Source organism: Oncorhynchus gorbuscha, linkage group LG14, assembly GCF_021184085.1.
Source record: "Oncorhynchus gorbuscha isolate QuinsamMale2020 ecotype Even-year linkage group LG14, OgorEven_v1.0, whole genome shotgun sequence".
Taxonomy (NCBI): Eukaryota; Metazoa; Chordata; class Actinopteri; order Salmoniformes; family Salmonidae; genus Oncorhynchus; species Oncorhynchus gorbuscha.
Genome location: NC_060186.1, coordinates 79,388,350 through 79,412,457, shown reverse-complemented (window position 1 = coordinate 79,412,457; position 24,108 = coordinate 79,388,350).

Here is a 24,108-nt window from a genome sequence, read left to right as displayed (position 1 = left end):
ACTCAGTTTTGTGTTGGATGGTATTTCCAGGTTTCCTCTGTGTTTCTTCTGCAGGTTTTGGTTTGTGAGATGTTTTTTCTTGATAGTCCACAGTAATAGTCCAATCAGGTTATTTTGTCCAAAATCAAGGTTTTAGGTATGGAATGTTGAGGTGAGTATCCTGTATAAGTCATTGCAAAAAAAGGTAAGTTTGTCTAAATCATGGGTTCCTAAGTTGCAGAACAATTCAGGAGCCCATGAGCTCCCTCCCTCCCTCCCCTCAATTCTGGCAGGGGCTTGAGCGTCTTGGTTGCCGGCCAGCTCAGAGCAAACAATGGCATGTTCCTGGCAGGGGCTTGATAATAATAATATATGCCATTTAGCAGACGCTTTTATCCAAAGCCGACCATGCTGTGCATACATTCTACGTAGCAAACAATGGCACTGTTCTCAGGAGCCAGAAGGACCACAGACTAATATTGAGGGAATTAAACCAAGTATTAGAAACTGAGAGTGATTAACCCCTGAAGACCCAGTGGCTGTGTGGTGCCTTCAGCCTCTAACCCTCTGTAAATCTCAGTCTACGAAAATAGGCCTGTCACAACATCAGAGCCTCTAACCCTCTGTAAGCCTCATCTACATCAACAGGCCTATCACATCAGAGCCTGTAACCCTATGTAAGGCTCATAGCAGAATAGCAGCCTTAATTATTAAGCTTCATATAACACAATTACGTAGAGATTATTGTATTTTATGAGATGTACTGGTCTAGTGTTTACTAGATGTACTGGTCTGTTTACTAGTTGTACTGGTCTGTTTACTAGATGTACTGGTCTAGTGTTTACTAGATGTACTGGTCTGTTTACTAGATGTACTGGTATAGTGTTTACTAGATGTACTGGTCTGTTTACTAGATGTACTGGTATAGTGTTTACTAGATGTACTGGTCTGTTTACTAGATGTACTGGTCTAGTGTTTACTAGATGTACTGGTCTAGTGGTTACTAGATGTACTGGTATAGTGTTTACTAGATGTACTGGTCTAGTGTTTACTAGATGTACTGGTCTAGTGTTTACTAGATGTACTGGTCTAGTGTTTACTAGATGTACTGGTCTAGTGTTTACTAGATGTACTGGTCTTGTGTTTACAATATAAATATAGGACAAAACACACATCACAACAAGAGAGACAACACAACACTACATAAAGAGAGACATAAGACAACAACACAGCATGGTAGCAACACATGACAACACAGCATGGTAGCAACACATGACAACACAGCATGGTAGCAACACAACAAGACAACAACATGGTAGCAACACAACATTGTAGCAGCACAAAACATGGTACAAACATTATTGGGCACAGACAACAGCACAAAGGGAGAGAAGGTGGAGGTAGAGTTTAATTGGTTCCATTGTTCCAGGCAAGCACAATCTAGCACAGCTAAAGTATTTGGGAAAAAAATAAAAATACAATTTGTATCCCTGGTGTGCTGGTCATCCGACCTGGCAGTGGTCCCCTTGAACAAAGCAATAAGCTCAGTATCAGTCTATTGGAGGTGCCCAAAAAAGCGAAGGTAGCCTGCCTAAATGACTACTGCCCCATGGCACTCACGTCTGTAGCCATGAAGTGCTTTGAAAAGCTGGTCATGGCTCACATCAACAGCATCATCCCAGAAACTGATTCACATACCACACCAACAGATCCACAGATGACACAATCTCAATCGCACTCCACACTGCCCTTTCCTACCTGGACAAAAGGGACACCTATGTGAGAATGATGTTCATTGACTACAGCTCAGCGCTCAACACCATAGTGCCCTCAATGCTCATCGATAAGCTATGGACCCTGGGACTAAACACCACCCTGTGCAACTGGATCCTGGACTTCCTGATGGGCCGCCCCCCATGTGGTAAGGGTAGGCAACAACACCCTCAGCACCGGTGCCTCTCATGGGTGCATGCTCAGCCCTCTCCTATACTCCCTGTTCACCCATGACTGAGTGGCCATGCACGCCACCAACTCAATCATCAAGTTTGCAGATGACACTACAGTCCTGGGATGTTTACCAACAACGATGAGATGGCCTACAGGGAGGAGGTGAGGGCCCTCGGAGTGTGGTGTCAGGAAAACAACCTCACACTCAACGTCAACAAAACAAAGGAGATGATCGTGGACTTCAGGAAACAGCAGAGGGAGCACCCCCCCACATCAGTAGTGGAGAAAGTGGAAAGTTTCTTTTTATGATTATTTATTTATTTATGTATTTATTTTTTACCCCTTTTTCTCCCCAATTGTTTAGTAGCTACTATCTTATCTCATCGCTACAACTCCCGTACAGGCTCGGGAGAGACGTAGGTTGAAAGTCATGCGTCCTCCAATACACAACCCAACCAAGCCGCACTGCTTCTTAACACAGCGCGCGGCTGTGTCCAACCCGGAAGCCAGCCGCACCAATGTGTCGGAGGAAACACCGTGCACCTGGCAACCTTGGTTAGCGCGCACTGCGCCCGGCCCGCCACAGGAGTCGCTGGTGCACGATGAGACAAGTATATCCCTACCGGCCAAACCCTCCCTAACAACGCTAAGCCAATTGTGCATCGCCCCACGGACCTCCCGGTTGCGGCCGGTTACGACAGAGCCTGGGTGCGAACTCAGAGTCTCTGGTGGCACAGCTGGCGCTGCAGTACAGCGCCCTTAACCACTGCGCCACCCGGGAGGTGAAAGTGGGAAGTTTCAAGTTCCTCGGGGTACACAGCACAGACAAACTGAAATGGTACACCCACACAGACAGTGTGGTGAAGAAGGCACAACAACGCCTCTTCAACCTCAGGAAGCTGAAGAAATTTGGCTTGTCACCTAAAACCCTCACAAACTTTTACAGATGCACAATTGAGAGCATCCTGTCGGGCTGTATCACCGCCTGGTACAGCAACGGCACCACACTCAACCGTAAGGCTCTCCAGAGGGTAGTGAGGTCTGCACAAAACATCACCGGCGGCAAACTACCTGCCCTCTAGGACACCTACAGCACCCGATGTCACAGGAAAGCCAAAAAGATCATCAAGGTCAACAACCACCGGAGCCACTGCCTGTTCACCCCACTACCATCCAGGCCAAGTCAGTACAGGTGCATCAAAGCGGGGACCGAGAGACTGCTTATATCTCAAGGCCATGAGACTGTTAAACAGCCATCAATCACTAACACAGAAAGGCTGCTGCCTACATACAAACTTGAATAGTTTACCACTTTAATAAATGGATCACTAGTCACTTTAAATAATGCCTCTTTAATAATGTTTACATATCTTACATTAATCATCTCATATGTATACACTGTATTTGATACAATTTATTGCATCTTGCCTATGGTGCTCGGTCATCGCTCATCCATATATTTATATGTACATATTCCTATTCCATCCTTTTAGATTTGTGTGTATTAAGTAGTTGTTGTGGGATTGTTAGAATACTTGTTAGATATTACTGCATGGTCGGAACTAGAAGCACCGGTATTTCGCTACATTCACATTAACATCTACAAACCATGTGCATGTGACCAATTACATTTAATTTGATTTGACACACCTCCAAGCTGTGTAAGGGCTATTTGACCAAGAAGGAGAGTGATGTAGTGCTGCATCAGATGTCCTGTCCTCCACAATGGGATGAGTTGTACCACAGAGTGAAAAAAAGCAGCCAACATGTGCTCAGCATATGTGGGAACTTCAAAACTGTTGGAAAAGCATTCCAGGTGAAACTGGTTAATGGAAGACCAACAGTGTGCAAAGCTGTCATCAAGGCAAAGGATGGCTACTTTGAATAATAATCTCAAATGTAAAATATATTTTGATTTGTTTAACACTTTTTTGGTTACTAAATTATTCCATATGCGTTATTTCATAGTTTTGATATCTTCACTACTATGATACAATGTAGAAAACAGTCAAAATAAAGCAAATCCTTGGAATGAGTAGGGGTGGCGAAACTTTTGACTGGTTCTGTGTGTATTATTTAGTATTTGTAAAGACAAGATTAAATCATGAATAGTGTGATGGGTGACAATATTAAACCATCACTTGTGAATGATGTCCAGCTTGTGTGCAGTAAGGCAAGAATGGCAAGAAACGTTGATAAGGGGGGCGGCAGGGTAGCCTAGTGGTTAGAGTGGAGGGGCGGCAGGGTAGCCTAGTGGTTAGAGTGGAGGGGCGGCAGGGTAGCCTAGTGGTTAGAGTGTAGGGGCGGCAGGGTAGCCTAGTGGTTAGAGTGGAGGGGCGGCAGGGTAGCCTAGTGGTTAGAGTGGAGGGGCGGCAGGGTAGCCTAGTGGTTAGAGTGGAGGGGCGGCAGGGTAACCTAGTGGTTAGAGTGGAGGGGCGGCAGGGTAGCCTAGTGGTTAGAGTGGAGGGCGGCAGGGTAGCCTAGTGGTTAGAGTGTAGGGGAGTGGAGGGGCGGCAGGGTAGCCTAGTGGTTAGAGTGGAGGGGCGGCAGGGTAGCCAAGTGGTTAGAGTGGAGGGGCGGCAGGGTAGTCTAGTGGTTAGAGTATAGGGGCGGCAGGGTAGCCTAGTGGTTAGAGTGGAAGGGCGGCAGGGTAGCCTAGTGGTTAGAGTGGAGGGGCGGCAGGGTAGCCTAGTGGTTAGAGTGGAGGGGCGGCAGGGTAGCCTAGTGGTTAGAGTGTAGAGGGGGCAGGGTAGCCTAGTGGTTAGCCATGTAGTCTAGCCCATAGTACTATATGTTTTAATAAGGTTAGTATCACACCTCATGTAGTCTAGCCCATAGTCCTATAAGGTTAGTATCACACCTCATGTAGCCTAGCCCATAGTCCTATAAGGTTAGTATCAAACCTCATGTAGCCTAGCCCATAGTCCTATAAGGTTAGTATCACACCTCATGTAGTCTAGCCCATAGTCCTATAAGGTTAGAATCACACCTCATGTAGCCTAGCCCATAGTCCTATAAGGTTAGATTAGAATCACACCTCATGTAGCCTAGCCCATAGTCCTATAAGGTTAGTATCACACCTCATGTAGCCTAGCACATAGTCCTATAAGGTTAGTATCACACCTCATGTAGCCTAGCCCATAATCCTGTATGTTTTAATAAGGTTTGTATCATATTTACATTTACATTTAAGTCATTTAGCAGACGCTCTTATCCAGAGCGACTTACAAATTGGTGCATTCACCTTATGACATCCAGTGGAACAGTCACTTTACAATAGTGCATCTAAAACTTAAGGGGGGTGGGAGGGATACTTATCCTATCCTAGGTATTCCTTAAAGAGGTGGGGTTTCAGGTGTCTCCGGAAGGTGGTGATTGACTCCGCTGTCCTGGCGTCGTGAGGGAGTTTGTTCCACCATTGGGGGGCCAGGGCAGCGAACAGTTTTGACTGGGCTGAGCGGGAGCTGTACTTCCTCAGTGGTAGGGAGGCGAGCAGGCCAGAGGTGGATGAACGCAGTGCCCTTGTTTGGGTGTAGGGCCTGATCAGAGCCTGGAGGTACTGAGGTGCCGTTCCCCTCACAGCTCCGTAGGCAAGCACCATGGTCTTGTAGCGGATGCGAGCTTCAACTGGAAGCCAGTGGAGAGAACGGAGGAGCGGGGTGACGTGAGAGAACTTGGGAAGGTTGAACACCAGACGGGCTGCGGCGTTCTGGATGAGTTGAAGGGGTTTAATGGCACAGGCAGGGAGCCCAGCCAACAGCGAGTTGCAGTAATCCAGACGGGAGATGACAAGTGCCTGGATTAGGACCTGCGCCGCTTCCTGTGTGAGGCAGGGTCGTACTCTGCGGATGTTGTAGAGCATGAACCTACAGGAACGGGCCACCGCCTTGATGTTGGTTGAGAACGACAGGGTGTTGTCCAGGATCACGCCAAGGCTCTTGGCGCTCTGGGAGGAGGACACAATGGAGTTGTCAACCGTGATGGCGAGATCATGGAACGGGCAGTCCTTCCCGGGAGGAAGAGCAGCTCCGTCTTGCCGAGGTTCAGCTTGAGGTGGTGATCTGTCATCCACACTGATATGTCTGCCAGACATGCAGAGATGCGATTCGCCACCTGGTCATCAGAAGGGGAAAGGAGAAGATTAATTGTGTGTCGTCTGCATAGCAATGATAAGAGAGACCATGTGAGGTTATGACAGAGCCAAGTGACTTGGTGTATAGCGAGAATAGGAGAGGGCCAAGAACAGAGCCCTGGGGACACCAGTGGTGAGAGCACGTGGTGAGGAGACAGATTCTCGCCACGCCACCTGGTAGGAGCGACCTGTCAGGTAGGACGCAATCCAAGCGTGGGCCGCGCCGGAGATGCCCAACTCGGAGAGGGTGGAGAGGAGGATCTGATGGTTCACAGTATCGAAGGCAGCCGATAGATCTAGAAGGATGAGAGCAGAGGAGAGAGAGTTAGCTTTAGCAGTGCGGAGCGCCTCCGTGATACAGAGGAGAGCAGTCTCAGTTGAATGACTAGTCTTGAAACCTGACTGATTTGGATCAAGAAGGTCATTCAGAGAGAGATAGCGGGAGAGCTGGCCAAGGACGGCACGTTCAAGAGTTTTGGAGAGAAAAGAAAGAAGGGATACTGGTCTGTAATTGTTGACATCGGAGGGATCGAGTGTAGGTTTTTTCAGAAGGGGTGCAACTCTCGCTCTCTTGAAGACGGAAGCCAGCGGTCAGGGATGAGTTGATGAGCGAGGTGAGGTAAGGGAGAAGGTCTCCGGAAATGGTCTGGAGAAGAGAGGAGGGGATAGGGTCAAGCGGGCAGGTTGTTGGGCGGCCGGCCGTCACAAGACGCGAGATTTCATCTGGAGAGAGAGGGGAGAAAGAGGTCAGAGCACAGGGTAGGGCAGTGTGAGCAGAACCAGCGGTGTCGTTTGACTTAGCAAACGAGGATCGGATGTCGTCGACCTTCTTTTCAAAATGGTTGACGAAGTCATCTGCAGAGAGGGAGGAGGGGGGAGGATTCAGGAGGGAGGAGAAGGTGGCAAAGAGCTTCCTAGGGTTAGAGGCAGATGCTTGGAATTTAGCGTGGTAGAAAGTGGCTTTAGCAGCAGAGACAGAGGAGGAAAATGTAGAGAGGAGGGAGTGAAAGGATGCCAGGTCCGCAGGGAGGCGAGTTTTCCTCCATTTCCGCTCGGCTGCCCGGAGCCCTGTTCTGTAAGCTAGCAATGAGTCATCGAGCCACGGAGCGGGAGGGGAGGACCGAGCCGGCCTGGAGGATAGGGGACATAGAGAGTCAAGGGATGCAGAGAGGGAGGAGAGGAGGGTTGAGGAGGCAGAATCAGGAGATAGGTGGGAGAAGGTTTGAGCGGAGGGAAGAGATGATAGGATGGAAGAGGAGAGAGTAGCGGGGGAGAGAGAGCGAAGTTTGGGACGGCGCGATACCATCCGAGTAGGGGCAGTGTGGGAGGTGTTGGATGAGAGCGAGAGTGAAAAGGATACAAGGCAGTGGTCGGAGACTTGGAGGGGAGTTGCAATGAGGTTAGTGGAAGAACAGCATCTAGTAAAGATGAGGTCGAGCGTATTGCCTGCCTTGTGAGTAGGGGGGGAGGTGAGAGGGTGAGGTCAAAAGAGGAGAGGAGTGGAAAGAAGGAGGCAGAGAGGAAAGAGTCAAAGGTAGACGTGGGGAGGTTAAAGTCGCCCAGAACTGTGAGAGGTGAGCCGTCCTCAGGAAAGGAGCTTATCAAGGCATCAAGCTCATTGATGAACTCTCCGAGGGAACCTGGAGGGCGATAAATGATAAGGATGTTAAGCTTGAAAGGGCTAGTAACTGTGACAGCATGGAATTCAAAGGAGGCGATAGACAGATGGGTAAGGGAGAAAGAGAGAATGACCACTTGGGAGAGATGAGGATCCCGGTGCCACCACCCCGCTGACCAGACGCTCTCGGGGTGTGCGAGAACACGTGGGCGGACGAAGAGAGAGCAGTAGGAGTAGCAGTGTTGTCTGTGGTGATCCATGTTTCCGTCAGTGCCAAGAAGTCGAGGGACTGGAGGGAGGCATAGGCTGAGATGAACTCTGCCTTGTTGACCGCAGATTGGCAGTTCCAGAGGCTACCGGAGACCTGGAACTCCACGTGGGTCGTGCGCGCTGGGACCACCAGAGTAGGGTGGCCGCGGCCACGCGGTGTGGAGCGTTTGTATGGTCTGTGCAGAGAGGAGAGAACAGGGATAAACAGACACATAGTTGACAGGCTACAGAAGAGGCTATGCTAATGCAAAGGAGATTGGAATGACAAGTGGACTACACGTCTCGAATGTTCAGAAAGTTAAGCTACGTAGCAAGAATCTTATTGACTAAAATGATTAAAATGATACAGTACTGCTGAAGTAGGCCAGCTGGCAGTGGGTGCGTTGTTGACACTACACTAATCAAGTCGTTCCGTTGAGTGTAATAGTTTCTGCAGTGTTGCTATTCGGGGGCTAGCTGGCTAGCTAGCAGTGTTGTTTACGTTACGTTGCGTTAAAAGAACGACAATAGCTGGCTAGCGAACCTAGAAAATCGCTCTAGACTACACAATTATCTTTGATACAAAGACGGCTATGTAGCTAGCTATGTAGCTAGCTACGATCAAACAAATCAAACCGTTGTACTGTAATGAAATGAAGTGAAAATGTGATACTACCTGTGAATGCGACCGGGATGTTGAGTCCTATACAGAAGACGTTGGCTAGCGTTGGCTAGCTAGCAGAGTCACCTACGTTAAGGACGACAAATAGCTGGCTAGCTAACCTCGGTAAATTAAGATAATCACTCTAAGACTACACACTCTAAACCTAAACAACACAATTATCTTGGATACGATGATACGAAGACAGCAAAGACAGCTATGTAGCTAGCTAACACTACACTAATCAAGTCGTTCAGTTGAGTGTAATAGTTTCTCCAGTGCAGCTAATCAGTGGACGTTAGCTAGCTGGCTAGTGAAGACTACGTTAGGACGGCGAAATACGATAATTACGCAATTATCTTTGATACAAAGACGGCTATGTAGCTAGCTGAGAAGAAATTGCTAAGATTAGACAAATCAAACCGTTGTGCTATAATGAAATATAATGAAAAAGTTATACTACCCGCGGGAGCGAAGTGCAGATGCGACCACTCGCTCCAACCGGAACCGGAACCGGAAGAAGGTATCTGGCTGTATAAAGGCATGTATTTTCTTAGGGGGGGGGTATTTATTACGGCCACACAAGGGGGATACCACTGGGAAATGTAAGGAATTATCAGTTGCTTGTCAGATTGTGAATGAGAGACTGATGAAGTGTGTGCAGCCTGCGCAAAAAAATAAAATTGTGTAAATACCTGTTTATTTGTTAACCTCTCAACACAGAATAGCCACGTGTGTTCACTCCCTCAGAAATCGTTAGGAGAAAATATACTTTCGCTTTTATTCAGCTATGTTCAATTGTATTCTTCATACTATAAAATAATGCCACAGAATACTAAGCAAATTGTCACGGTCGTCTTCTTCATCTGAAGAGGAGAGGCGAGAAGGATCGGAGGACCAATATGCAGCGTGATATGAGTTCATGTTGAATGTTTAATTAAAGAAAGAACGGAACACGGAAACACTATACAAAAACAGTAAACAAAATAACAACCGTGACGCTAATGTGAGCAGTGCTGAAACAAGCCATCAACATAGACAATCACCCACAAACAAACAGTGCAACCCAGGCTACCTAAGTATGATTCTCAATCAGAGACAACTAATGACACCTGCCTCTGATTGAGAACCATACTAGGCCGAAACATAGAAATACCCAAATCATAGAAAAACAAACATAGACTGCCCACCCAACTCACGCCCTGACCATACTAAATAAATACAAAACAAAGGAAATAAAGGTCAGAACGTGACACAAATCTTGTCTGCTAAATGAACTAGTGTAGCCCACAGCCATATAGCATAGCCAGATCAGCACCATGTTTCTTTAGACCTGTCTAAAATAATAAATAATGGATTTATTGTGACGATGTAGGCTATATTACAATTGTCACGAATATTACCGAAGGTGACTCCCCTTCTTGTTCGGGTGGTGCTCGGCGGTCGTCGTCGCCGGTCTACTAGCTATCGCCGATCCGTTGTTCTGTGTTCGTTTAGTTTTGTCTAATTGGTAGCACCTGTTTCTAGTTTGGTTGTTAGGATAGGGTTATATATAGTCTGTTCAGCCCGCTTCTGTTTCGTGCGGGCTTGTTCTCCTGTTTCCTTGTTTGAGTGTATTTTTGTTGGCATTTTGGGTTTCACGCTGTCCGTTTATATTTCTGTTAATTTGTGTTTCCACTTTTGTTCATGTTATGTTTCCAGGACATTAAAGCGTGTTGTTTTTCCCACATCCTTTGCTCTCTGCGCCTGACTCCACACCTCTTCACTCATTTACTCTTAACAACAATGGATTTATTAGACTTTTTGAAATGTGAAGGTCTGCATCAGTGGCTATGCATGGAAGCCAGGAGATGCTAAATGTGTTTGTTAATTAATGGTCAATTACCCGTGAGACAAGCAGTTACTGTTTTGACAATCACCGGGTGACAAAATATCATGCCCGCCACAGCCCTCGGTGTGGATTTACAATCAGAGGTGTACAGTTACAATATAGAAGCGGGATCATTTTTGATTGATTCATTTGGGTCCCGATAGTAATTCCCCTGTCAAATACTGTAATGATGTCCTTTACATTTTCAGTGTCTTGACACAACAGACCTCCTCTCCAGTCTGAAAGGGCACCAAATAGAAACGTCTAAACTGCAAACACCGGTTAAAAGTGATGATTATGATCGTTCCTCAGAGTTAAGAACATAAAACTTCAAACATGAGCAACGACAACCAACCAGCTGCTGACGCCAATCTATATAAATAACCTTATACACACACACACACACACACACACACACACACACACACACACACACACACACACACACACACACACACACACACACACACACACACACACACACACACACACACACACACACACACACACACAAGCATGAGTAATGACAACCAGCTGCTGGCACCAATCTATATAAATAACCATATACACACACACACACAGGGATGGGGATTGGGAGCTGAGAAATGGCTGGCCATGGGAGAATGGGGAAGAATGGCTGGCCATGGGAGAATTATAGAAGTTAGATTGTTACACACACACACACACACACACACACACACACACACACACACACACACACACACACACACACACACACACACACACACACACACACACACACACACACACACACACACACACACACACACACACACACACACACACACACACACACACACGAGTTATCATTGCACTCTCATCTAAAACTACAAACTACAAGGTGTGACATCACTGTCCATTGAGGATATAGTGCACTATAAATGGTAGTAGGGTACTATTTGAGACGAACACCCATCCGCAGAACTGTTCCAACTACACTGAACTAAAATATGAACACAACATGCATTCATTTAAAAATATTTACTGAGATTTACAGTTCATTTAAGAAAATCAGTCAAATTAAATGAATTAATTAGGCCTTAATCTATGGATTTCACATGACTGGGAATTTATTTCAGTTCATGAAACATGGGACCAACACTTTATACTTCCTAAGCAGTAACTAAACAGCTAGTGCCTAAGCAGTAACTAAGCAGCTGGTGCCTAAGCAGTAACTAAGCAGCTAGTGCCTAAGCAGTAACTAAGCAGCTGCTGCCTAAGCAGTAACTAAGCAGTTGGTGCCTTAGCAGTCACTAAGCAGCTAGTGCCTAAGCAGTAACTAAGCAGCTAGTGCCTAAGCAGTAACTAAGCAGCTGGTGCCTAAGCAGTAACTAAGCAGCTAGTGCCTAAGCAGTAACTAAGCAGCTGGTGCCTAAGCAGTAACTAAGCAGATAGTGCCGAAGCAATGACTAAGCAGATGGTGCCTAAGCAGTAACTAAGCAGATGGTGCCTAAGCAGTAACTAAGCAGCTAGTGCCTAAGCAGTAACTAAGCAGTTGGTGCCTTAGCAGTAACTAAGCAGCTAGTGCCTAAGCAGTAACTAAGCAGATGGTGCCTAAGCAGTAACTAAGCAGCTGGTGCCTAAGCAGTAACTAAGCAGCTAGTGCCTAAGCAGTAACTAAGCAGCTGGTGCCTAAGCAGTAACTAAGCAGATAGTGCCGAAGCAATGACTAAGCAGATGGTGCCTAAGCAGTAACTAAGCAGATGGTGCCTAAGCAGTAACTAAGCAGCTAGTGCCTAAGCAGTAACTAAGCAGATGGTGCCTAAGCAGTAACTAAGCAGATGGTGCCTAAGCAGTAACTAAGCAGCTAGTGCCTAAGCAGTAACTAAGCAGCTGGTGCCTAATCAGTAACTAAGCAGATGGTGCCTAAGCAGTAACTAAGCAGCTAGTGCCTAAGCAGTAACTAAGCAGCTGGTGCCTAATCAGTAACTAAGCAGATGGTGCCTAAGCAGTAACTAAGCAGCTAGTGCCTAAGCAGTAACTAAGCAGCTGGTGCCTAAGCAGTAACTAAGCAGCTAGTGCCTAAGCAGTAACTAAGCAGCTGGTGCCTAATCAGTAACTAAGCAGATGGTGCCTAAGCAGTAACTAAGCAGCTAGTGCCTAAGCAGTAACTAAGCAGCTGGTGCCTAAGCAGTAACTAAGCAGCTAGTGCCTAAGCAGTAACTAAGCAGCTGGTGCCTAATCAGTAACTAAGCAGATGGTGCCTAAGCAGTAACTAAGCAGCTAGTGCCTAAGCAGTAACTAAGCAGCTGGTGCCTAAGCAGTAACTAAGCAGCTGATGCCTTAGTTCTCCCTTACCTCACCTCGCTCATCAACTCATCCCTGACCGCTGGCTACGTCCCTTCCGTCTTCAAGAGAGCGAGAGTTGCACCCCTTCTGAAAAAACCTACACTCGATCCCTCCGATGTCAACAACTACAGACCAGTATCCCTTCTTTCTTTTCTCTCCAAAACTCTTGAACGTGCCGTCCTTGGCCAGCTCTCCCGCTATCTCTCTCAGAATGACCTTCTTGATCCAAATCAGTCAGGTTTCAAGACTAGTCATTCAACTGAGACTGCTCTTCTCTGTATCACGGAGGCGCTCCGCACTGCTAAAGCTAACTCTCTCTCCTCTGCTCTCATCCTTCTAGACCTATCGGCTGCCTTCGATACTGTGAACCATCAGATCCTCCTCTCCACCCTCTCCGAGTTGGGCATGTCCGGCGCGCGGCCCACGCTTGGATTGCGTCCTACCTGACAGGTCGCTCCTACCAGGTGGCGTGGCGAGAATCTGTCTCCTCACCACGCGCTCTCACCACTGGTGTCCCCCAGGGCTCTGTTCTAGGCCCTCTCCTATTCTCGCTATACACCAAGTCACTTGGCTCTGTCATAACCTCACATGGTCTCTCCTATCATTGCTATGCAGACGACACACAATTAATCTTCTCCTTTCCCCCTTCTGATGACCAGGTGGCGAATCGCATCTCTGCATGTCTGGCAGACATATCAGTGTGGATGACGGATCACCACCTCAAGCTGAACCTAGGTAAGACGGAGCTGCTCTTCCTCCCAGGGAAGGACTGCCCGTTCCATGATCTCGCCATCACAGTTGACAACTCCATTGTGTCCTCCTCCCAGAGCGCTAAGAACCTTGGCGTGATCCTGGACAACACCCTGTCGTTCTCAACTAACATCAAGGCGGTGGCCCGTTCCTGTAGGTTCATGCTCTACAACATCCGCAGAGTACGACCCTGCCTCACACAGGAAGCGGCGCAGGTCCTAATCCAGGCACTTGTCATCTCCCGTCTGGATTACTGCAACTCGCTGTTGGCTGGGCTTCCTGCCTGTGCCATTAAGCCCCTACAACTCATCCAGAACGCCGCAGCCCGTCTGGTGTTCAACCTTCCCAAGTTCTCTCACGTCACCCCGCTCCTCCGCTCTCTCCACTGGCTTCCAGTTGAAGCTCGCATCCGCTACAAGACCATGGTGCTTGCCTACGGAGCTGTGAGGGGAACGGCACCTCAGTACCTCCAGGCTCTGATCAGGCCCTACACCCAAACAAGGGCACTGCGTTCATCCACTTCTGGTCTGCTCGCCTCCCTACCACTGAGGAAGTACAGTTCCCGCTCAGCCCAGTCAAAACTGTTCGCTGCTCTGGCCCCCCAATGGTGGAACAAACTCCCTCACGACGCCAGGACAGCGGAGTCAATCACCACCTTCCGGAGACACCTGAAACCCCACCTCTATAAGGAATACCTAGGATAGGATAAAGTAATCCTTCTCACCCCCCCCTCAAAAGATTTAGATGCACTATTGTAAAGTGGCTGTTCCACTGGATGTCATAAGGTGAATGCACCAATTTGGAAGTCGCTCTGGATAAGAGCGTCTGCTAAATGACTTAAATGTAATGTAAATGTAAGCAGTAACTAAGCAGCTAGTGCCTAAGCAGTAACTAAGCATATGGTGCCTAAGCAGTAACTAAGCAGATGGTGCCTAAGCAGTAACTAAGCAGCTGGTGCCTAAGCAGTAACTAAGCAGCTGGTGCCTAAGCAGTAACTAAGCAGCTGGTGCCTAAGCAGTAACTAAGCAGCTAGTGCCTAAGCAGTAACTAAGCAGATGGTGCCTAAGCAGTAACGAAGCAGCTGGTGCCTAAGCAGTAACTAAGCAACGGGTGCCTAAGCAGTAACTAAGCAGCGGGTGCCTAAGCAGTAACTAAGCAGCGGGTGCCTAAGCAGTAACTAAGCAGCGGGTGCCTAGTTACTTTACGCTGCCTTCATGTACATATCTACCTCCACTGACATGGCACATCAGCAAACTGGATGCAGTTTATCACAGTGCCATCCGTTTTGTCAATAAAGCACCTTATACCACCCACCACGGCGACCTGTATGCTCTAGTCGGCTGGCCCTCGCTACATATTCGTCGCCAGACCCACTGCCTCCAGGTCATCAAGTCCATGCTATGTAAAGCTCCGCCTTATCTCAGTTCACTGGTCACGATGGCAACACACACCCGTAGCACGGGCTCCAGCAGGTGTATCTCACTGATCATCCCTAAGGCCAACACCTCATTTGGCCGCCTTTCGTTCCAGTTCTCTGCTGCCTGTGACTGAAACGAATTGCAAAAATCGCTGAAGTTGGAGACTTTTATCTCCCTCACCAACTTCAAACATCTGCTATCTGAGCAGCTAACTGATCGCTGCAGCTGTACATAGTCTATCGGTAAATAGCCCACCCATTTTTACCTACCTCATCCCCATACTGTTTTTATTTATTTACTTTTCTGCTCTTTTGCACACCAATATCTCTACCTGTACATGACCATCTGATCATTTATCACTCCAGTGTTAATCTGCAAAATAGTAATTATTTGCCTACCTCCTCATGCCTTTTGCACACAATGTATATATAGACTCCACTTTTTATCTACTGTGTTATTGACTTGTCAATTGTTTACTCCATGTGTAACTCTGTGTTGTCTGTTCACACTGCTATGCTTTATCTTGGCCAGGTCGCAGTTGCAAATGAGAACTTGTTCTCAACTAGCCTACCTGGTTAAATAAAGGTGTTCTCAACTAGCCTACCTGGTTAAATAAAGGTGTTCTCAACTGGCCTACCTGGTTAAATAAAGGTGAAACAAATAAAATAAAAAAATAAATAAATAAAAAATATGCCTCTTAAATCTCCTGGAGTCCCAGGAAAAGACAGACAAAGCAAACTTATGAGACACTTAATTTAACCTTTTTATTTAGCCTACTAACAGCCTATTGGATGAGAGATTGACCTTTTTATTTAGCCTACTAACAGCCTATTGGATGAGAGATTGACCTTTTATTTAGCCTACTAACAGCCTATTGGATGAAAGATGCACATTGCTCTTGCTTACCTGAACATAAAATTGGCAGCAATTAAAACTGATCTAAATGGTTACGTAATCAGGCCTAGACTGTAGGCCCATGCAGTTATTTTAGCAATTAAACAAAACAGAACTGTCACGAGTCCGACCGAGGGTGGTTTCCCTTCCCGGGTGGGTGGAGCTCGGCGGTCGTCGTCACCGGCCTATTAGCTGCCACTGATTGTCTTTCCTCCCCCTCCTTGTATGTTTATTGGTAGCACCTAATCAGTGAACCCTTTTTCTTGCGCTTTGACAGGTAAATATTTGTCTTATAGCTTTAATCCTTAGCTAATGAACGGCCTAATATTTAGATCATATTTTTCTTCTTACTTCCGCTGCACATCTCAAGCCTCTCTCTTCCAGCTGTCGCCGTGCGCTACAGGCTATAACCTGCACAAGCCTCTCCACAATAGACCATTCCTCATCTCGTATAAAAAACCCAGGAAAGCTATAGGCTAGAAAGGCTAGTGTATGAGAGGGAGTACACACACACACACATGCACACACACACACACACACACACACACACACACACACACACACACACACACACACACACACACACACACACACACACACACACACACACACACGCACGCACACACACACACACACACACACACACACACACACGCACGCACGCACACACACGCACACACACGCACACACACACATGCACACACACACACACACACACACACACACACACACACACACACACACACACACACACACACACACACACACACACACACACACACACACACACACACACACACACACACACACACGCGCACACACACACACACACACACACACGCACACACACACACAAACACACGCACAATATCTACTCTTACAGTCTGTCAACAGTGGTGAGGTATGTGTTGCAGTAGTATCATGAACACATGCCACACACACTTGGTGATAGTATGTATACAATCCATGCATATCTTTATCAGTATCCCCCATACTGCCCTGCTCTGCTGATGCCGAGGTATGTGTTTAAGTATCATGAACACACACACACGCCTAAACATATACATCTATTTAATGTGCTGGGGCCTCACTGTGTAAACTCCCACAGCCGCTCACTGTGTTGAGGTATGTGAAAGTATTACAAGCTTGCAGCACCCCCTACTTACACTCTCTCTCTCTCTCTCTCTCTCTCTCTCTCTCTCTCTCTCTCTCTCTCTCTCTCTCTCTCTCTCTCTCTCTCTCTCTCTCTCTCTCTGTCTCTCTCTCTCTGTCTCTCTCTCTCTGTCTCTCTCTCTCTCTCTCTCTCTCTCTCTCTCTCTCTCTCTGTCTCTCTGTCTCTCTGTCTCTCTGTCTCTCTCTGTCTCTCTCTCTCTCTCTCTCTCTCTCTCTCTCTCTCTCTCTCTCTCTCTCTCTCTCTCTCTCTCTCTCTCTCTCACTCTCTCTCTCTCTCTCTCTCTCTCTCTCTCTCTGTGTCTCTCTCTCTGTCTCTCTCCCTCCCTCTCTCCCCCTCTCCACTCTCTCTCTCTCTCTCTCTCCCTCTCTCTCTCTCTGCAGCTGCTGTTTTTGCCCTGTGGATACTGCCATGTCTTGCCCCATGAGTAAACTCATGCATGCAGCAGGTATGTGTGGTATGCTGCTTGTCCACAGGGGGGGGGTGCACTTGTGCCAAGGTCAAGGCACACAGAGGTCAAGGCACAAAGGGGTCAAACAGTCAGCCGTATGAACGCCTCAGCTAAAACAGAGTTTGAGGGCAGGTGTCTGTGTTGTGTGTTTTTTTTCAGTTAAGTTGTCATTTTCCTCAACGGCTGTTCACCTTTTAATCTATGGGGTCTTTACTGTAATAAGGACATTGCCTATGTGGCTAACGAAACATTAAATCGCTTAATCTTAAGTCCCAACTGTGTCAGAAGTTGATTGGGGATGCCTTCCTCCTATCACAAGGTTAGACCCTTCTCTCTCTCTCTGTGTCTCTCTGTCTGTGGTGTAAATGACCACGGCAGTATGGTTTCTAATCTGACAGAGGAGTGCAAGAGTTGGTCCTTATGGCGTCAAATCATCCTCTAAAGTCCCTTGCGTGTGAGATAGCGCTGTCGAGCAAGACGAAAAATCATCGTGCAAACAAACATTGGGTCGAGAGCACAGACCAGAGGAGCGCGCAAAAATTTGGTAGAGCGCGCAAAGAATGTGTCCCGCGAGCAACAGGCCTAATTTGAGAACAAGTGTGACTTTGGGGCGAGCTTTGGGGGTATAATTGCCGCAGATCAAAAAAGAAAAATGTCGAAATAAAAAAATATAGAACCGTTAACCAATGAAACATGGTTGAAATGTGTAAAAAAATATATATATTTTTGATTTTTTTCCCCACCAACAATAGGCATGTCTTTGTAAAGTTTTCACACTCAATTTCTCAACTTGCTCTTCTCTCAAATCTTCTCTCAAGTCTTCTCTCAAGTTTCTCTTCTCTCAAGTCTTCTCTCAAGTCTTCTCTCAAGTCTTCTCTCAAGTCTTCTCTCAAGTTGTCTCTCAAGTCTTCTCACAAGTTGCTCTTCTCTCAAGTCTTCTCTCAAGTCTTCTCTCAAGTCTTCTCACAAGTTGCTCTTCTCTCAAGTCTTCTCTCAAGTCTTCTCTCAAGTCTTCTCTCAAGTTGCTCTTCTCTCAAGTCTTCTCACAAGTTGCTCTTCTCTCAAGTCTTCTCACAAGTTGCTCTTCTCTCAAGTCTTCTCACAAGTTGCTCTTCTCTCAAGTCTTCTCACAAGTTGCACTTCTCTCAAGTCTTCTCACAAGTTGCTCTTCTCTCAAGTCTTCTCACAAGTTGCTCTTCTCTCAAGTCTTCTCACAAGTTGTCTTCTCTCAAGTCTTCTCACAAGTTGCTCTTCTCTCAAGTCTTCTCACAAGTTGCTCTTCTCTCAAGTCTTCTCACAAGTTGTCTCTCAAGTCTTCTCACAAGTTGCGCTTCTCTCAAGTCTTCTGACAAGTTGCTCTTCTCTCAAGTCTTCTCACAAGTTGCACTTCTCTCAAGTCTTCTCACAAGTTGCTCTTCTCTCAAGTCTTCTCACAAGTTGCTCTTCTCTCAAGTCTTCTCTCAAGTTGTCTCTCAAGTCTTCTCACAAGTTGCTCTTCTCTCAAGTCTTCTCACAAGTTGCTCTTCTCTCAAGTATTCTCACAAGTTGCTCTTCTCTCAAGTCTTCTCACAAGTTGCTCTTCTCTCAAGTCTTCTCACAAGTTGCTCTTCTCTCAAGTCTTCTCACAAGTTGCTCTTCTCTCAAGTCTTCTCACAAGTTGCTCTTCTCTCAAGTCTTCTCACAAGTTGCTCTTCTCTCAAGTCTTCTCACAAGTTGCTCTTCTCTCAAGTCTTCTCACAAGTTGCACTTCTCTCAAGTCTTCTCACAAGTTGCTCTTCTCTCAAGTCTTCTCACAAGTTGCTCTTCTCTCAAGTCTTCTTTCAAGTCTTCTCTCAAGTCTTCTCTCAAGTCTTCTCTCAAGTCTTCTTTCAATTCTTCTCTCAAGTCTTCTCACAAGTTGCTCTTCTCTCAAGTCTTCTCTCAAGTCTTCTCTCAAGTCTTCTCTCAAGTTGCTCTTCTCTCAAGTCTTCTCACAAGTTGCTCTTCTCTCAAGTCTTCTCACAAGTTGCTCTTCTCTCAAGTCTTCTCACAAGTTGCTCTTCTCTCAAGTCTTCTCACAAGTTGCTCTTCTCTCAAGTCTTCTCACAAGTTGCTCTTCTCTCAAGTCTTCTCACAAGTTGCACTTCTCTCAAGTCTTCTCACAAGTTGCTCTTCTCTCAAGTCTTCTCACAAGTTGCTCTTCTCTCAAGTCTTCTCTCAAGTTGTCTCTCAAGTCTTCTCACAAGTTGCTCTTCTCTCAAGTCTTCTCACAAGTTGCTCTTCTCTCAAGTCTTCTCACAAGTTGTCTCTCAAGTCTTCTCACAAGTTGCGCTTCTCTCAAGTCTTCTCACAAGTTGCTCTTCTCTCAAGTCTTCTCTCAAGTTGTCTCTCAAGTCTTCTCACAAGTTGCTCTTCTCTCAAGTCTTCTCACAAGTTGCTCTTCTCTCAAGTCTTCTTTCAAGTCTTCTTACCTTTGAATTTCAAAGGTAAGAATCACACCTGGCCATGATTGAAGAGTCCCAAGTCTTCTCCGGGTTACGGGAGGGTTTGGCTGGCGTTGGCCGTCATTGAAAATAAGAATTTGTTCTTAACTGACTTGCCCAGTTAAATAAAGGTTAAATTAAAAAAAAATGTATAATTATAAATGCATAAAATAAACATTTACAGTTTTTCTCAGTCTCTTTGGTGCATTTCTTAGATCAAAAGTGCAATTCTTGATACTACTTGTACAAATTCCAAATCATCTAGTCACTTGTGCACATTATTAAAGCAATTTATTATTCCTTTGAACAAATTGCAATTAATAATGCACAAGTGTCAGCTTTTTTCACATTATCAATTGCTCATGTCATGTTGATCAAAATATAGTAGATGGTTCTCCGTTGAATAGTCTTACCCCTCAAAACATCTAGGCATTAGTTCCTTCCATTACATGCACAATTGTTGAACTATTTGTCATAAACTGTCAAGCATTTCTATTAGACCTTTTGTACCTTTTGTACAAAAACGTGAATTGATGAATCGTGCAGGTGAAATTGACCCTCACTCATGAAGGAATGTAAAGTGTTAGTTCAACCAACAATCAACCAGTTGTCTAAATTGCTCAAAGTTGCATCTCATGAGGAATCAATTGGCAAGCATATATAGACAGACCACAACACAGAGTTGCAATTTTCCAATAATGGATGGACCAGGAAACGAACAGGGTCAACAGCCAAGAGGAGGAAGAAGAGGAGCAAGGATGCGTGGTGGAAGGCAAAACAGAGGAAGAGGCAGAAGAGGACATAGGAACATATCTGATGACATAAGGGCCACTATTGTAGACCATGTTGTCAATCATGGCCTTACAATGGCTGAGAGTCTTGCAGTCCAATATTGGGAGATCAACCGTCTCCTCAATAGTTCAAACGTTTCGAAGAGAGAACAGGTATGTCCACCAATGTACAGTGCACTGTTACTGTATATAAGCAGTATACTGTATACTTCCTACAATGCTTTATATTACAGTAGTCCACTGTTACTGTATATAAGCAGTATACTGTATACTTCCTACAATGCTTCAACTTACAGTAGTCCACTGTTACTGTATATAAGCAGTATACTGTATACTTCCTACAATGCTTTATATTACAGTAGTCCACTGTTACTGTATATAAGCAGTATACTGTATACTTCCTACAATGCTTCATATTACAGTAGTCCACTGTTACTGTATATAAGCAGTATACTTCCTACAAGGCTTCATATTACAGTAGTCCACTTGTATTTCACAGCATACAGAAATATACTCTATACAGATACATACTGCACCTTACATGCACCCACCTGTTTGTTTTACAGTAACATGTGTGTTCGCATAGTTTTTGTCGATGTGAAAGTGTGCGATGCATCACTGCATTTCCCCACATCGGACTGCAAGATTACCCCAAACCGGTGGCAGAGGATGCCTTATCACACCTCAACAGGAGGAGGCTATTTGCACCATGGTCCGAGTAAACAATGCCATGAGAAAATACAAAGGACCATTTAGAAGACAACGATGTCTTTGAAAACATCCATACTTAGCATCTCAACCATCGACAGGGTGCTGCATAGAAACCAGATGAGTATGAAACAGCTGTTAAATTTTAAAGGAATGAGGACAGAGTTAAGGAGCTACGTACCAGTATGTACAGGTAAAACATATATCTATGTAACTACTTTACAGCAACATTTTATAGTGATACATAGTACAGTAAGAATAAACTGCACACATTTCCATTGCTGTGGAAGGAACATTATATGTACATTTTATGTCACTCTTCCTTACCAAAACAAATTCAACTGTGTGTTCTGGGATATAGCGTATAATGGAGTTGGAATCTGGTGAACCCTCTCACAACTTTGTATACGTGGATGAGGCTGGCTTCAACCTGACCAAATGCAGAAGGCGGGGTCGGAATATCATCGTCACAGAGCTACTGTGGATTTGCCAGGCCATTATCACCATGTGTGCTGCTATTTCGGAGCATGGTGTCTAACCCATATCCCCCTTATAGGGCGATACAACATCTACTCAACTTTTTAGAGACTCTCTACAGGGCTCTCATCCCTGATGATGAGAGGGTCTGCAGAGAGGATTTGCCAAAGTATGTGGTAATTTGTGATAATGTGAGTTTCCATCGATCAAACATCATAAGGCAATGGTTTGTGACCCTCCCGAGGATGCTCATAGAATTCCTCCCACCTTCTTCACCATTCCTTAATCCAATTGAGGAGTTATTTTCAACATGGAGGCGGAAGGTGTACGATCGTCAGCTACACACACAGATGACCCTGCTGGCTGCAATGGATGCAGCATGTGAGGACATCACAGTAGACGCCTGCAGAGGATGGATAAGGCATTCCAAAAGATTCTTACCACGTTGCATTGGAAGGGAAAATATCCGGTGTGATGTGGATGAGAATATGTGGGCCGACAGACAGGAACGTCTGGATGTGTAGAGACAGCACAACAGTGCTGCGGGCAAAGTTGTGCTTTAGGGGTGGTTTCCTGTGTTTCTTTCTAATTTCGTTTTTTTTTTCATTTGTGCCCCTTGGGTTGTCCAGTCTCTTTCAATCAATAACCCACATACAGTAATATGTAAATAGTACTGTTGAAATTGATATATACCATAGAAGTGCAGCCTTGTGCATTTTCAATACAGTAACTGTCATCCAAACTGTAGCCTAAGTTTACATCAGGTCAAAGTACACAGTTACATTGACAACATGCCTAAACATTTTGACGACCTTGTTCGTGAACAATGACTCAATGACTTATCATTCTGATGACACTGACATGATCATTGGCATGAATATTTACTTTTGAGAGATGTACTAAGGATTTTTAGTGACTGACTAGCTTTAGAAACATATCTATTGTATATTGCAGTTTGTACAAATTGTTCTGAGAAATGCACTTATTATTTTGCACAAGTTAGGGATGATGTGAAAAATGCACAGAAGCGACTGAGAAAAACTGTAATTGAACAACAAAAATATTTGTCTTATAGTAATTGTCTGATTTAGGAGCTACCATTGTCCATCAAACTACAGTGTCAAATTATTTCATTTTGTAAGTTTTATTGAGTACAGGAGCCAAATCGCATGGAGAGTCTCATCAGATCAGATGATATCATCTATTACAGAGGCTGAGTCACTGGCTTACTGTTGCACTTCCATGCCGTTCCTAGGAGGGGTGCGTCACTTGAGTGGGTTCTGTCTGCTGTGAAATACTAGTGGACTACTGTAATATGAAGCCTTGTAGGAAGTATACAGTATACTGCTTATATACAGTAACAGTGGATTACTGTAATATGAAGCATTGTAGGAAGTATACTGCTTATATACAGTAACAGTGGACTACTGTAATATGAAGCATTGTAGGAAGTATATAGTATACTGCTTATATACAGTAACAGTGGACTACTGTAATATGAAGCATTGTAGGAAGTATATAGTATACTGCTTGTATACAGTAACAGTGGACTACTGTAATATGAAGCCTTCAGGAAGTAATAGTTACTGCATATACAGTAACAGTGGACTACTGTAATATAAAGCATTGTAGGAAGTATACAGTATACTGCTTATATACAGTAACAGTGCACTGTACATTGGTGGACATACCTGTTCTCTCTTCAAAACGTTTGAACTATTGAGGACACGGTTGATCTCCCAATATTGGACTGCACCCTTCGACCCGTCTCAGCCATTGTAAGGCCATGATTGACAACATGGTCTACAATAGTGGCCCTTATGTCATCAGATATGTTCCTATGTCCTCTTCTGCCTCTTCCTCTGTTTTGCCTTCCACCACGCATCCTTGCTCCTCTTCTTCCTCCTCTTGGCTGTTGACCCTGTTCGTTTCCTGGTCCATCCATTATTGGAAAATTGCAACTCTGTGTTGTGGTCTGTCTATATATGCTTGCCAATTGATTCTTCATGACATGCAACTTTGAGCAATTTAGACAACTGGTTGATTGTTGGTTGAACTAACACTTTCAAGGGTCAATTTCAAGAAATTCATCAATTCATGTTTTTGTACAAAAGTCTAATAGAAATGAAAACTTTGGACAGTTTATGACAAATAGTTCAACAATTTTGCATGTAATGGCTTATGCAAGGAAATAATGCCTAGATGTTTTGAGGGGTAAGA